The 16,942-nt window shown below is 37.7% G+C and overlaps 1 protein-coding gene across 3 annotated transcripts in view; it reads left to right on the top strand.

Annotated features, from left to right (window-relative positions):
- dab1a (DAB adaptor protein 1a) overlaps positions 1–16,942 on the top strand; it is a 394,224-nt gene that overhangs the window by 160,006 nt on the left and 217,276 nt on the right. The window contains exon 4 of one of the 3 annotated variants that reach the window (XM_058379227.1): positions 10,379–10,488. The exons of the other annotated variants lie outside the window; for them this stretch is intronic. The gene's annotated coding sequence lies outside the window, so the exon portion shown is untranslated. The remainder of the gene's footprint in view (positions 1–10,378; positions 10,489–16,942) is intronic. 3 annotated transcript variants of the gene reach the window in all.

Here is a 16,942-nt window from a genome sequence, read left to right as displayed (position 1 = left end):
TGGTTTTGAGGCTTTATAATCTCAGTCAGGTTACGATGGAAAGTGCCAAATAGTGATCTAAACACTGAAACTTTACTTGCTTTGCAGAGATTCAGTCACATTATGAGGCAAAATAAGGAGTGCCTGAGTAAATAAAGAATGAATAAATAAATAAATAAATTTTATTCCCAAACCTAACACTTTTTGCCCCATTTGTATGTATTTGTGCAATAGTGTAGCTGTCAGATACTCAGAGGAGAAGGGTGCAGACCTTTATTTTGAAGGGTGTAAAATAATTACACAAAACACACAGACTACAGACAAGGCTATGGCAGGCAAAGCATCAGAGAGCACAGAAACCAGAACTTAAATCAGTCACAGAACGGGTAAGAGTGATCAGTTAGACATGTGACAAGGCCGTGTGATATAAAGGGGTTGATGGGTAATAAAGTCAAGGGCTGATTTCGGCATAACCATGACAGTAATCATAATGGCATATGACTTACAAATGTATTTGGGGCTTAAACCTGAGGTCGTGATTGTAAACAGGGTTGCCAGGTTGCCTGTCTTTTATCCCAGCTAGATTGCATTGATATTGGACTGGTAAAGGGAGATTCATTTTTCTTTCATTGCCTTTTTTGTCATCAGCTAATAGAGACATTATCCACTCCTTATCCTTCCTTTTCCTCTTCCTATCTTTACAATATTGCTTACAGCAAAAAAAAAAAAAGTCCTGTACATCACTGCCTGCACTTACACACACTGTTCTTCTACCAAAGCCTATGTGTGCCATAATTGATTAGATTTAATTCCATTTATTTTCTTTAACAAGATTTGGCAACCATGGACTACTTAGTACAACAAGCCTCAAGACACCCTGTTGCCCCCCTCCCTCCTTCTCCTCCTACTTGACCATAGATTGATCTTCTCTACTCTCTAAGAAGGGATTACTGCTATCCTTACATTACAGTTTGACCCATTAGAGGGAGACTATGTTCATTCATTGATGTGCGTGTGTGTGTGTGTGTGTGTGTGTGTGTGTGTGTTTGACAGAGTGAGAGAGGCAGCATAGTGGTGCTCTCTAAACTTGCCAATTTGTCTTTAGCCTAAATCAAAATTGGGTATCAATAGCATTGGCAGTACTGTGTGTGTGTGTGTGTGTGTGTCGCACTGGGAGAAATTACTCTTCACAATCAATCAAGGCTCCATCTGAGACCTGATAATTACCTTCCACTCTATAAGAAAACCCTTAGCTTTATCACAATGCCATAAAACCCCCGAGGACACTGAATAAACACGCATACACACGTCAACAACACAGGAGCAGTTCAAATTTTAAGAAAACAAACATTTATGATGGAGAAGTGAATATTTTGATGTGGACTTATTTTGTGGATGATGTGGAATATTTACATTTTCATACATTCACACAACATGCATGAGTTTAGAAATATTTCAACCGTTAAATGAAACCTGCTCATAAATTATGTTCAAAGATTACACATCCACTATGATTGGAACACACACAGACACACACACACACACACACACTACTGGCCAGCCCCCAGGTCTTAGGCAGTCTAAAGGAAATCAATAAGAAGAGAGCGAATCACTGAGCCCACTCTGTCTCAGTCTCCCTAAGCGATCATCAGGACATAATAACAAGTGACAGAACCTAAATATTTCCCTAATTACACACACACACACACACACAGATATATTTCTTCTGAAGGAGGATATGTTCAAGTGGAGGTATAAAGCAAGATAGATGGATAATCTTATTTCTCTTTTTTCCATATAAATAATGTTTCTAATATTAACCCTATAAATGAAGAGACTATTCCTTTTACTACCACTACTACCTCTACTGCTACAACTACTACTACTACTACTAATAATCTTTGTTTCATGACGAGGAGGTCAAAATACAGTATATATGATAAAATTAAATTTTATTGATAAATCATGTTATCTAAAGTGCTGTACATAACATCACATTAAACATTATAAGACATAGAATAAAATTAAGTATTAAGAAAATCTTAAAAATATGGCTTGAAACAGAACAGACCTCAGGAAAAAGTGGAGACTGTTCCAGAGTTTAGGACCAACCACAGAAAAGCCTCAACTACTATTTGTCTTAGTATAACAATGCTGGACAGATAGAAGAAGGTGATTATCTGATCTGAGTGTTATGGTAGAGAGTGTGACTTGCATCATGCTTTCATCAGTGAGGATAATCAGGTCTTGCTGTTTTGTACTCGAGCTTATTTTTCTTTTAACTTTGTTGTATAGCTGAAGTGCCGTTTGCTGATGTATAACTTCTGGTACTTTTTCAGTGACACATCTTCCCCCTTCGATACAACACACACATTTCATTGATGTTCAGTGTTTTGTTGAGTGTTGCTACATCATGGATTTCACGATATGAGGCACACTCTGGTCAGTTGCTGATTATAAGTATCTAGCTGTAAAGCTGCATCGTTCACACTGTACACGTCTGGCAATGCTGTGCAGGGTTAGCATCACAAAAACTGTGCTAATCCTGCTTCTTTGCTTCTTTGAGTTTCATAAACTAACCGCACTTCTAAATTACAATTGTGAAATATTCCTCTCACCAGGAATAAAAAAAATAAAATCCACTGACTGAATAAAATCCAGTTTTAAATCCACTGACTGGATTTCTTAAAAATCATTGAAGAGTGCTGCTCAATAAAAGCCTCAGCCTTTTCAATAATACATTACGCTGATTTAGAGAATTGTTGTTTTGGGGAACATTTGAAATGTTGCTATGACACAAAAGAGAGCACTCGAGAGACAAACTCTCACCTGCAGTCTCTGTAATTCATTTCATCCCTTTTATCCATTAAGCAAATAACATTTACGCCGCAAATCCTGATTAATGGTTCGAAATGGGCCATGTGTTGGAGAATTTGCCACAGCTGAGTGCAAAGGTAATGGAGCAGGCATGGGATTGGTGAGTGCAGGGGTTTAGTCGAGAAGTCACATTAACACAGCTGCCAAGAGATATCAAGACTGCTTTGAGCTAAGACAGATACAAAATGTCTAACACAGTCAGAGCTTGTAACATGTTTAACACTCCTTTTGTTTAACAGCATTTTTGTTTGGTTTCACCGTGCAGCGAGTGTGATTCAAGAAGGGGTTGAGAGAACTGTATCATGGAAAAAACTCATAATATCCTCTTATTTTAAAGAAACCCTTGATGATGGATTTTGTGTGCTAATATTTTAAAATGTTGCAGGAGAAACAATCAGTCAAGCCATATTCAAATGCATAGCGTGTTATTTGAGGCTTTTATTATAATAATAATAATATTATTATAATTTATTATAATAATGTACAAATTTCCCAAGGTTCATGTCGTAGAGACCAACTTTTCATCTGTGTTTACATCTTGATGTGAACATCACATCAAAGAAGAAGTAGAAGAAGAAGAAGAAGAAGCTTTTAATTGAATTAAAAGCTTTAATTTTAAGTGAAATTCTTTCTTTGCATATCCCAACTTTGGAGGTTGGGGTCAGAGTTCAGGGTCAGTCAGGATACAGAATCCCTGGAGCGGAGAGGGTTGAGGGCCTTACTCAGGGGCCTAACGGTGGAAGCTTAGTGGTGCTTAAACCCCGATCTTCCAATCAACCTTAACCACTTAAGCCACCACTACCCTTGCGGACCTGTATCATTGTGCTGCCACATGACTGGCTGATTGGAATAACTGCATAAAAGAGCAGGTATGAAAAGTGTTCGTGTTAAAGTGACCAGTGAGTGTGTGCGTGCCATGTTGGGGGGATTTATCTATCCTCTGACTACTAACCACTGCATACTGAGAACACCCTGCTGTTTTGGAGATGCAGTTATCTAGCCATCACAATTTGACCCTTGTCAAAGCCTCAGATCCTAACACTTGCCAATTTTTCCTGCTTCCAACACATCAACTTTGAGAACTGTCTATACACCTGCTGTCTAAAATATCCAAGCCTTTGACAGGTGCCAGTGTAATGATATAATCAATATATCACGATATTCACATCATCTGTCAGTGTTATGACTAATCTGTGTACACGCTTTAATGTGAAAGCAAGTATAAAAAAATGGATAAAGGTATTTCATAGACATGATCGTCACTGTTTGTATAACAGAAACGACGTGCAAAATCGTCTGCTGACATGGAATCAAACAGCCAATGGAAAATGTTAAACAGTGATGGATATTACACTGTGAGTGGATTCTGGTCTACATAAAATATGCAAACACACCCATATACACACACTTTACCTGACACAACGTGTATAAATTGGGGGGCACTTAGTGCTTCCTTACTCACCAATCCCATGCTGAGTCCATTACCTTGGCACTTGTCTGTGGTAAATTCTCTAACACATGGCCCATTTCAAACCATTAATCAGGGCTTCATGGTGTGAAAAGGTTTTTTGGCTAATAGATAAAAGGGGTGAATTGCCTAGACTAGAGTTTGTTCTTTCAACACTGTCTCTCTTTCTGTGTCCCATTAAACAAACTTAGATGGCGACCTTCTATCTAAAACCAGACAGAAACACCATTTAGAGCGACAAACTCACAATGTCAGCCATTAGTACAAGTGCTCGAGACCCGAGCTTTCATTTACAATGCATCGTCTTTCACGGGTGAAAACAACAGCTAGCGTTATTGATGTGGATCCACTTTTAATGCTTAAGCAGAGAAGACCAGTTGCCTTGACTTGTCATGAGTTGTTCAGCCACACTGTTAAACTACTGGGGGTTTATGTCAGCACTACATTGAGGCTAATATTTAACACAGTTGTTCTCAGTATATGTAGACTACATTCCTCAGGAAAAGGGAGTGAGCAGCAAGCCATCCTACATCTTGTCCATCTCTTTGGTCTCGACTCATTACCTTAATATAATCTGTCCTACATTTCAAGGTCAAATGTTTCCACACGCCTAGGCTAAAGATATTCTCGTTCTTATTTTTTCACAACTCAAGATTCCGTATGTTATCATACATTTCCTGTCTGACATCAGTTAAAATAACTGTTATTTCCGTAAAAAAGCTAAGAGACAGATTTAATTTAGATTTTATATACTAGATCAGATTTCCAGTGGGTATTTGGTTGCATTGACTTGAATCAAACAGTTGGTGTATTATTGCTTGTTGTAGTTCCTTGCAACTTGCCACTGATACCTTGAGGAGTGCTTTAGTATTACTAGATAACCCCCTGTTACATGCCTAGGTATTGATGTGAAAAAGGGGAGCAGGAATTATTGGTTTATGTCTCAACAGATGCAGATTTCTATACATAAAGACCCCCTGGAGACCCAGAAATGGAACTGAATGGATTGTTGAGTTGGAGAGCGTGGTTGGGTTTGGATACTGCCAATGTGCTATGCTGTTCTGCCAAAGTTTTGCCCGTGACGTGTGTTGTTTTTTTCTTGTTTCTTCCCAAGGACTGTGACCTGCAGCTGATGTTATATTGGACTGGAGAGATTTGATTTCTGTTTAGATCATTAGGTAATGAGCGAGTGCCACCCTGTGTACTTTTGTTCGACTAGTTAGAGTAGCGTGAGATAGGGTACTTTTATTTTTGTTTTTTTTCCCCTTCCACAGTCAGATTAAGATAAAGGGACGGTTGTAGTTTAATGGGTTTTGGTTTGGTTGTTTTCTTTGATTTAGCACTGCAATTCTCTCTCTTTCTCTCTCTCTCTGTCTCTCTCTCTCTCTCTCTCTCTCTCTGTTCCTTCCTGGTTTGTTTTGCTCATACCCCAGCCAACCTTTAGGGACATAACACCCTCCTTCCTCATGATGCCATAAATTTTCAGCAGCAAAACATTCCCAGGACATGATTCCACCTTCACCATGCTTCACAGTTGGGATTGTCTTCTTTGGATCATTATGACCCAAACTATTCAATTTTTGTTTCTTCTGACCAGAGAAATCCAACTCCAAACAGTCTGGCTATTTTTATACTGGTCTTGAAGTAGTGTTCCTTGCATGGCAACCACTGGATGTACATACCTTATGACTCCATCTCCTTCTCCCGTTCCTTTATTGTTTTATTTGTGTTCAGGTGAACCCTATGGATAAAAGTTCATCCATCCCTAGGAGTTAATTTTTGCCTCCTTCATGAATTATTCAGTGTCTGTATGGGCCAAAGATTTGTATATTTCCATAAAGGTACTTGAACACAGACTTGTGTGGGAGGATGCAAAGTGTTGTGTTTATTAAACAGGTAGACAAATACAAAAAAATTGGTAAATATCAGTGTGGTATAGAGGCACAGGTCAGGCGATCAACAAACAAGGTATCAGAGGCAAGGTCAGTTCAAAAACATGAGCAGAGCAAGGATCAATACCAGGAAGATATAACAAAGGTCAAGCTTTATAACTGATTGTTTACTCTGCAGTGACACTGTAACAGAAAGATTCTTATAAAAGTATGTCGTGGGAAGTGGAGTCCAGTGTGGCCTTGTTTGTAGGCCACTGTGTAGGCTTGGAAATGGATCTATGGGTTGTTTAGACCTGACACTTCAAGTTGTATGGAAACTGCTCCTGTGGAGGAATGGATTTGTGAAGCTAATATAAATCTGTGTCTAACTGATTGTTTTAAAATTACATCTGATGTGAACAAATTAGTCGCTCTAATTGAGTTGCAATAAGAAATGTATAGTAACAGGAAATCTGTGGACTTTTCACCTCGGCTGTACTGTATTTATTGGTCATAAGACTATTCATGAGACAGAATCAGTAGTAATAGATAAACCAAAAATTTTTTATTGTAGAATATTGCAGTATGGGGTGTTGGTCATTGCTTAATTGTGAGTTTGAATGTAAATCTGCCTTTTATATTTGGTTCATAATGACTCCATGTTACTAACCTGACAATCATCTGTGTGTGCACGAGGTCACCCACTCAGTCTCTCAATTACTCAACCGTAATTACCCACTACCAACATAGCCACTGGACGCTCTAATGACTTCTATATCTAGCACACATCTAGACACATTTCCATTAAGTTCCAGTGTAGGGTTGATTATTTTATTTAAAAAAAAAATCATCAATGGAAGGCAACCATATGAAAATCATCTGGAATTGTCCTTATGTGTGCTGGGTTATAGAGACGGCACTCTGAAGAGCCAGAATTCTGTTTAGCAAAAACTCATTAGGTTTATGGACCTCTTTATTCAACAGAAGGCTGAAATGTTAAGTTGTTTTTATATACAATGGATTTCTTAGGAAGTTAGTTTAGTTCATTTAGTTCATTTTGCTGTGAAATACCATATGCCTCCTGGTTGTAGTAAAATAGATTCTTTTCTTTTTTTTTTTGGCTCTCATTCAAACTCCAATTTGCAATTTAATGGATAGGGGGCTTCGCTTAGTTTAAAACAAACACACTCGAGTCTTATTTTTATCTCTGTATATTCTGGAACTGTCACTGAGCACCAGAGCCTCAGTGAGATTCTCTGCTTTTAATTAAGTAAAACCTCTACGGTTAAATCATTTACCTTACCTGGTAGACATACATTTATTTATTTATTTATTTATTTATTTATTTATTTATTTATTTATTTATTTATTTATTTATTTATTTATTTATTTATTTATTTATAGTTCATTAGTTTGCCCATTTGATTAGCCTTGCTAATACCCACCCACTCACTCACTAGCTATCACACAAAAATTACCAACTGGTAGATGATGGAGTCTCTCAGACATGTGCAGCCAACGTCCATAACTTTCTGAACTGCTGCATATGCAGCATCACACATTCAGAGGAAAGTGCTGTCTGCACGACCTGTCCATACACGAGTTCACAGACGCCTGGGACGCCTGCCTGAGCTCACACATGCCTTCCTCCCAGAGAGAACTGCAAATTTTGTTCTCTTGACTCCCACACAACGATGTCTGTGATGTTGCAATTCAACGAGCGATCACTGGAACACTTTTGCTTTGTTCCAATTGGGAGCCCTGCATTTCTATTTTCTTTTCATTTAAAAGAAAGACTTTTTTTTCTTTGTCCTTCCTTATATATATGTCTGGATACAGTCTTTCATTGTCATCTGCTGAATCAATAGAGGTCTAGATATCATTATGCTACATGTTACTATGGGCTTGGTATTAATTGGGAATAATAAGAGAACTCAAGTAGAACCTTGTGGAATACCATACGTCATTGTGGAATACAATACACCATTACATTTTTCAAGCTAAGAAGAATCACCCTTGATGCTTACAATAACTAATAACTAACTATAATAGTAAGACAAAATAATTTCTTTATATTCATATAATCAGTCATTGTATTGTATTCATATGCCGTATTCTTTTTTTAATATTTTGTTCTGTACACCTAATTTAATTACATTATTTCATTTGATTTTTTATTTCCATTATTCTGTTTTTATAATACAGACAGTCATAAAAAGCATTCCATTGCATTTCTTACTGTGTACGACTGTCTATATAACTAATATAATATTAATATGAATTTGAAAATACTAATAAGTAAGGTCTAATCCAGGGAAGAAAACTAGTGAGTAAATCTTTAAGTGTTTTCAATCCTAATGTAGAATTTTGGGCTTGATTTTATAGTCCGTATATTTTAATCATTCTGTAGTGGTTAGGGCATAACAGTTTATAAATATTACACATGACAGTCTGATAGAAACTACACAGAAATACATACAACACAAAGTGATCATTGTGTTGTTGTAGCTGGACTTGTTCTCAGGTTTTATGTAGGGGTTTGCTGATGTTCTTGAATGTTGTATAAAACTCCTGGGAGCAAAAGAGTCATGAGAAGAAAGAAAGAATGAATGAATCCAAATAGAAACGTGGAATCTAATCAATGAGAAGTCAAAGAAGAGGGAGATTTTGCAAAGAACTTGAGAAGTTTGAATGAACTTTGTTGAGGCACAAGATTAGATTATGTGTGAAAATGTCTGAAACTGAATGAGGAATTTAAGAGACTCTAGTCTAGGGATGGAGGATCTGATTTATGGCCTCTTAGAAAGCTACTCTTTCTCATTCATCTGTTCAGTGCTGATTTGTCACATTGCTAAACTCTGAAACTCAGCCTGTCCCTCAGTCTGATATATTTCTACTGCTGCCCGTGACGAGCTACTGGTGTGCTGCAGTCTGCCCCGCCTTACAGCCAAACCCACACCCACTTGCACTGTCCACGGTGCTGAATTGCCACTGTTTCTTCAGAGAAGCGGTTTTCCATGGCTGACATGTACTGCAGTCTGTGACGAGCTACAACCACCGACAATGATGACTTTTTGTACTAACACAGACATAGTCGATAGTCATCCAAGGTGCACATGGCAAGGCAAAAAGTAATAGAACATGAAATTACATACCTGCATATTGCTGGTGAGAGGAAGACAGATTTGCGCTTACATTTGCATGCATGTTGTGTAGCGTTATTAGATTTGTCTAGAAACGCTCGGATGAAAGTGTTACTGTGTCCTTTGAGGCTTGTTGTTTCCTCGCCACCCTCTCATGCGATGCAGGCATTAATCATGATCATCTGTTTTTGATCAGCGCTTAATCAAGCCTGGCATTTTGGAAGCACTGTGTCACTGCTGCATTACAGAAAGATGAGATATTGCTACTGAATGCTTGAAAGGAGCCAGAAATCAAACGTGACTCTCCCTTGATCACAGGGTACAGATAAGAGTTTCGCTTTGCTGCACAGTTCAATGCCTGCTCAGCAGAAAGTTTATGAGTTTGGTGGAAAATGTTATATAAGAGTGTTTGTACTGTGTGTAGGAAAATATTCTCAAGGAGAAAAGGTGCATCTTGTTCCTCTTATTAATAATAGATGAGAGTGGTTATGGTGAGCATCTTCAGTGTGTTCCTAAACTGTAATTAAAAATAGAAAGATGAGGCTGGAAATAAACATTTACATTCTTCTTGGATATTTCCTTTTGTTTCTTCCATACTTTTGTTGCCATTTGTTGTCTTAGCTTTTCTATAAAAAACAGGAAATATTGAAAGATCTTGAACATCCTGCTTCACTGGGCCTTAGGCAATTGTACATTGTGTACGTGTGTGTTGGTGTTTTAGCGCTGCTGGCTTTTAGTTGTGACATTGTTAAGCATCTGTTCAGTGTGTTCAACAGCAAAGTGCATTTAATTTCTAATGTTGACATCTGTAGTGGAATTTAAAGGTTTAGTAATAAAAACTAAGACCTGATCAAAGCTAACCTGCAAATAAGGGAAATTTAATAATTGATGTGATGTGTGTGAAGGACAATATTCAATTTCATAGTAACTTCTTTCATAACTCATTAGAGATACTTTGGATAAATGTAATGGACATATTTTGAAATGTGTATCTGGAATAAACTGCTTTCTAATATGACATCTCATGTATCCTACAACAGCCAGGAAGCAGGATGTGCAATTCCAGAAATGAATCCTGGGTTTGGACGCGATGCTACTGAACTCTGAGCAACCCACACCAACCGACTGAAGTGTCGCAAGCAGACAGCTGGTGAATGTCATGCAATTTCTTTTCTCTCAGTTCAAACAGCACTTTCTTGGCTTTTGTCAAAGGGCATTCTCAGACCTGTAGATCTGTGCTTTGTTCCAAAATGGGGGATTGTTGAAATGTTGCATTGTCTTTTTGGCTTGGTTTGCTTTCAGACAGCAGAATTCTACAATTGTACAAAATGTGTTTATATGTGAGTGACATGAGACTGTCCTCTGTCCTCTCATTGGTCAGTCTGTGCCTGTTTATAGCACTCTTCCTTCAAGGTGGATAGTCAGCAACTCTGTGGTTTTCCTTTCAGCTGTAAACATTGTAATTTGTCAGTTTGAGCAAGAATCACTGGTTTCATCAGAACAACATTGTTTCAATTCACCTTTTCCGTTTTATGTCATTTTTCAAAGGTGGGCTTTGTTTTTAAATTGCCGTTATGTGCAGCACCAAATATCTATCAGACATGTTAAACTGCAGTTCATGTTGCATGGCATTAACTAACCAAACATACTACACAACACAGTTTCCATCATGCATTGCTATACAGGTTGGTTTGTTGGTTTGTCAGGTCGGATAGCTTTCTCACCACAAGCGAACCACGAGCAAGAGTTCATTTGCAACCTGAATGAAGTTGTCTCAGACTTGGTGTGGATCTGAGCGTGATTCATAGGTCATGTTCATATACTGGATGTCTAAATGAACCAAACCTAACCAAGGCAGAAAATGCACCAGGTTCCAAAACAAATACTCCAGGACTGAAAACATCCTAATCTCCATCTGTTTACATGCGCATTTGTTGTGATTTGTCTTGTATCAGTGCCTGTCCTGTCATTGGTCTATTGCACTATTGTGTCTTGATGTTATTCACTTGTTTTGTGTTAGTTTCTGATCAGTTTGGCTAGGAAACAGTGCTCTTTTATTTACACAAGTGGGGAGAAAAGGTGCAAAAAAAGAGAAAAACCAGTGTAGGTGCAGGTGCTGGAATGGTGGTTAGAGGTTGTAGCAGGTAAAGATGGAGTGCGGGCAGCATAGAGAGGCATAGAGAGCCTCAGCGGGTGAGGGGAGTTTCCTCATCTTCTCAGGAAGTGGATTCTGCAACATACAGAAGTAGAAAGATGCATCAGTGTCGACCAGGTAGTCATCTCTTACCTAACTTCCCCTGCTGAGCCAGATTCCCTCCAGAGATCTTCTGCTGGAGGGTGAAGAGCTTCAGCAGCACTTCTGATTGGTCACTAAGTTGTTTTTTTTTGCGTGCTGCAGTCTGCCCCACCTTACAGTCACACTCATTTGCACTGTCCAAGGTGCTGAATTATTTCTTCAGCACCAGCATGCTGATCAGGAGCAGTTTTCCGAGTTTTTTTATGTGATGGTGTGTGCACTACTGTCACAGTATGTTATATGTTGAGTTGATGCCTTTTACATGCCTGGCTATCAACTCCCACATACGGCACTTTACAAGAATATTTTCCTGTATTTGTGCTGGATTGACATCCATGGGCTCAGCTGAAATGTGGAATATGTTGCTCTAAAACAGAAGTGTCCAGACTGATTCACAAAGAGCTGGTGTGGGTGCTGGTTTTCATTCTAATTAAGCAGGAACCATACTATTCCACCTGTTTAATCAGCTGATCTTGGCTTACAGTACTGGTTTCTGATTGGTTGGAACAAACCCACACTAACTCTTTCCAGATAAGATTGGACATTCTGGATCTAAAGTAGTGCAGGCTTTGTGAACAATGAGCTATGGTAGAGGAAGTTAACTGTACTGTACATGAACAGTAGTGCAGAGAAGGTTACAACCTTCCTAATCCTCATATTCTGTACTCGTCCAATCTTTTTTTTTTTTTTGGAGCTCCACTTTTCCTAAGCTTTACAACCAACCCCAGTTATAACATCAGTGAAAGAAAAAAAAAAACTTCGAAGGTTATAAAAGCAGTTTGTCATGAGCTGAGAGGCATATCAAAGCACAGTTTGGCCCTGATTTTTTTTCAACACACAGACTCGCTCACACACAGGGCAAGTACTTAGGATTCAAATGCCATTTCCTGTAGATAGACTTGTGCTTGTAGCATCTGCCTCTGGTCAACCACAGCACCCAGTCCCCTGTTTAATCTGTAAGCTCAGTACTTTTCTACAACAGAACTCCACTTTTGACATCTCCTTTACTGCATGAAAAGGTCACCAAGTGTGAGTGCAGCGTGTGCGTGTCAGTGTGGTTTCAATTTGAGCATTGCTCTTGAGGTTGCTTTATCTTCCCATGTGGGTGTGTGACTGTGTGTGTGTGTGTGTGTGTGTGTGTGTGCACACGTCACGTCACCTCAGCTTAGCGAGGCAGGCTGCTCCAGGCTTTCCCATGTTACATACCGAGTTCTCAAAAGCACATAACAGTCTACAGAGCCTCCAGGAAACCTGCAGTCAGCTAGAGAACTACTGAGCCCTAGAGAGCTACAAAGCTACTGTGTGTTTCAGAGAGAAGAAAGAGGTGCATAAAATTAGTCCATTAAGAATCTTAGATTCAGCCGTTTTGTATTTAAGGAGCTTCCCCTTACAGACTAATTAAAGTGAAATTATCTTCAAAGTTCAACAGTGTCAAGATGAATAATGGTACATTTCCAACAGATATATGGAAAACACTGTACTCTTCTACTATAATGTAAACAGACTTGGGAATTCTTGCATTGGACCACCTTCAGCCATGGATACTCCCACAGGTTCCTCAAAGCTGGAAAAAAATGATCAACACTAAAGCAGATTTCAATGTTTTTATTTCTTATGTACACAATTATATACAGTATCAGAAAAATCCCAGCACCATCAAGCTGCCACTGCTGGACACTTTACCTACAAATGTTCAGTTGTATAAATGAAATAAATGTAAACGAATAAGAAGGAATAATAGAGTATGATGCATAAACGAGTCTTTATGGAATCCTAAGGGATGTGTAAGATGGACATGTCTGTCTTAAGGAGTCTGATGGGATGAAGCTCCTCCTGAGCCTCTTTGTTTTAGCTCCCAGACTACAGAAGCGGAAGTAAAACAGCAGAATAATATTTTTTATCTTACATCTACATTATTAAACAACAAACCCTGAAAAAATCTAGACATCATAAATTTCTCCATATAAAACAATACAACTATGACAAAACAGTCATTATTAGTAACAACAGAAAATAGAAATAACCCTAAAATATCAGTCATTAAGATCAGTGGGCTTAAAATCCCACACTGTGACCAGTGAACTCATTAAAGAATCAAGGCGTGAAGGATTTGTTATGCTTGAAGAAAACAATAAAGGAATTAATTTTTTTTTTTTTTTTTAAAAGTCATTAGATATGGTATAACTGTGGCAGCAAAGCAATATTCATAATATTCTTGTTTTTACTCAAATAAATTCAACACAGAAAAAAAAAAAAAATAGTGCAATAGTCCATTTCCACACTGCAACAAGACCTGAGCTATTTTTAGAGACGGTTTAATAGCCTGTACTTTGAATAAATCTGGGCTCATAAAACTGTGGCAGTCACATTGGCCGTAAAAATATAATACAATATGCAAAGTCAGATGTGTAACAAATCACCCTAGAGCATGTTTTTTTTAAATTATTATTTATTTATTTACTTTCCGCACCATCTACATAGTGACTCACTTTACATCCTGGTCTTGTCTCCACCCCTTATGATGTGTCCTAACCTGTTACCTTTCAAGTTTATTCATACCCTTGTGTTTCTAATTTCATGTAAATGTGTGGTACTTAGCCTTATTTCCCAGCTTCCTAACATCTATATTTCCCATTGTACCATTTCCTAGCTTGCTAACTCAATATTCAATATTTCACCGTCAGCTCTGTTTTATGTTTGTGATAATAAACGATGCTCCCAACCAGTTTCAAAAGGCCTTCCCTTTCCACCCAAACACTAGTCACACTATTCATGCCAGTACAATATCATCTATGCAGCAAGGAATGTAATCGGTTTCATTAGTGATATCCAGTCTCTAAGTTTAACCGATTTATCCTGGACAGGGTTGTGGAACAGCAATTCTTTGCAGATCACCATGGGAGGTAGGATTAAAAAGAGGGGGGTAAAAAATGTCGAGAAAGCTCACACAGACATAGTGAGAACTCCACATGGATCTTCGAGAGGTGAGGCGCCAACACTTGTGCCCCAAAGTGACTTTTGTTTTTCACCTTGATAATTACGAACTGTTTAAACTGTGCGAGGATGTCTCATTTGCAATTCTTTCAGCTGATGATCCTAACTAAGCTATTAATGATACTGGCACACTCTGTGCTCAGCTCCATTCGAGCCACCAGCGTGACTAAACCTGTTGTCCCTCAAGGCACAAGTCGAACATGCGTGCAGGAGGTGGAAGAACCATCCTAGACTTCTGACTGTAGCACTGATCGTCCTTTTATTATTAATTTATGCCAAACATAACGTTAATGGTGGCTTATGACAATTTATTCCCCCTCCTAAACGACTGATGAAAGATTTACAACTCATGCAGCAAATGTCAAAAAACTATTAGAAGCGTGAAGCATTTCTGAATTTCTGGACACTCTTCTTTCTATGCTGAAAAGAAGACATCTTGGGAAGTGAATTTTGTCACATTTATCTACTACATTCTGATCTGAAAGTATTGGACCGGCAAGATTAATTTGCTGGTGTTATGCCGCAAAGACATTAAGGTTTGATATCAAAAGATGGGATTTCAGCTTTTATTTCCTGATATTTACATTTAGTAAATGTTTTAAACACATTTATGAGAATTTGTTCAAATGTTTTTTTCCCCAATGTCTATTTCGTCTTGTGCATGAGAATGAAATGACAATAAAAACTGAGTGACTACAGTGTTGTCTACTTGACACCTTTACCCCCATTATAGTCTCCTCTCATCCCTCTTACCTCAAACATCAGCCTGCATCTGAGACGTGAGTTTAAGCATAGAGATCCATAGAGAAAAGAAGATATCTTCATACATCCAGACATCAGTTAACAGATTTTCTCCTGTCTCTGCGTATTACACAGGTCAGGCCTGTTGGTGCAGCCGACTAATTCCTGTTCAAGATCCTCTCGAATATGTTGCCAGTTCGCCTGCAGCTGAGATAAGATGCTGTTGAATCTGTGTTGTATGAAAGCAAAATAAATAAATAAATAAATAAAATAAAAAAAAATCCAGGCTGCCAATTCAGTGCTGCTTGCAGAAAATAGATGCTGCCAAAATCCATCTGGATAATAGACAAGTAAATCAACTTCTGCCGTATTTACTGTGTAGTGTTATAGAAAACATGAAAAAATTGCTTTTGAAGGAAAAGCTTTATTGTTAACATGATGTTAAAAAGAGGATTTGAGGAAGAAGGTGGAGTTGAGAATGTAGGCAGCGTGTAAATAGCAGGAAAGAAATTGAAAAAAACAAACATGCTGAAAGTGTAAAGACGAAAAGCCGAGAAATGATTTCTAGCATGCATTATATCTGCAAGTGGTATTAATTTTCTCATTTTTTCTCATTTAGAACTTATTATCTGGATACAAAAGGGTTAATATCTTAAACCAATGGATAATTAGTCGGATTATTATTATTTTTCTCCCTGGTGTTTGAGAACACACATCTTAAATATTAATTATTAGACAGACATTATTAGGAAATGACAGTAGAATAATCATGTTTTGTTCAAAAATATAAACAAAATACATGAAATTAAATATGAAAGTATATAAGTATGAAATTAAATAATATAATATATAAGTATGAAATTAAAGGATTTCAGTAGAAAATTTCTAGAAGACCAAATGCAAAGCATGTAGACAATTACTAAAATTCCTATAGATTACTAAAATTATATAGACATAAGTAATTAATCATATGAAAATAAAGTGAGGATCACCACATCTTTGTTGAAAGTGTCAGACATAGGTTTTAAAGACACTACATTCCCACGCTCCGTCTGCTGGCTTCCTGTGTCCGCCCACATCAGATTAAAAACCCTGATGTTTGCCTACAAAGCCAAAAAACGGTCCAGCTCCTCCATCACTGCTCAACTGTCCTGCTTCTATCATCTCTCAGGCTACAAGGAAGGCCTTGGTAGAACTTCTCCTATAGATGTCTAAAACTGAATCACTGTCTTCTAAAGAGGATGACTAAAGACCTTCTTTTTCATGAATTACTTAAACTAGCACCTTGCAAACTTAATTTTTCCTGTTATATGACCTCCCATACAAAGATTTTATCAGGTTTTAGGATGTAGTGCACTCACTAATAGACACTTAAAAAGCAAATAGATAATTTTACATGGTACAACATGCAGTGAAATGTTTTTTTTTTTTATGACTGCTGTTATAAGAAGATAGTCAATAGAAAAATAGAGTGAATTATTTCTTTATCTATTTATTTATGTATTTTATTTATATATATTTATATATTTATTTTATTTTTCATTTCATTTTATATTAAAATGGTGTAATTTCT

Source organism: Hemibagrus wyckioides, linkage group LG25 (genome assembly GCF_019097595.1).
Source record: "Hemibagrus wyckioides isolate EC202008001 linkage group LG25, SWU_Hwy_1.0, whole genome shotgun sequence".
In the NCBI taxonomy this organism is placed as follows: domain Eukaryota; kingdom Metazoa; phylum Chordata; class Actinopteri; order Siluriformes; family Bagridae; genus Hemibagrus; species Hemibagrus wyckioides.
This window is presented reverse-complemented; position numbering and strand designations above follow the sequence as displayed.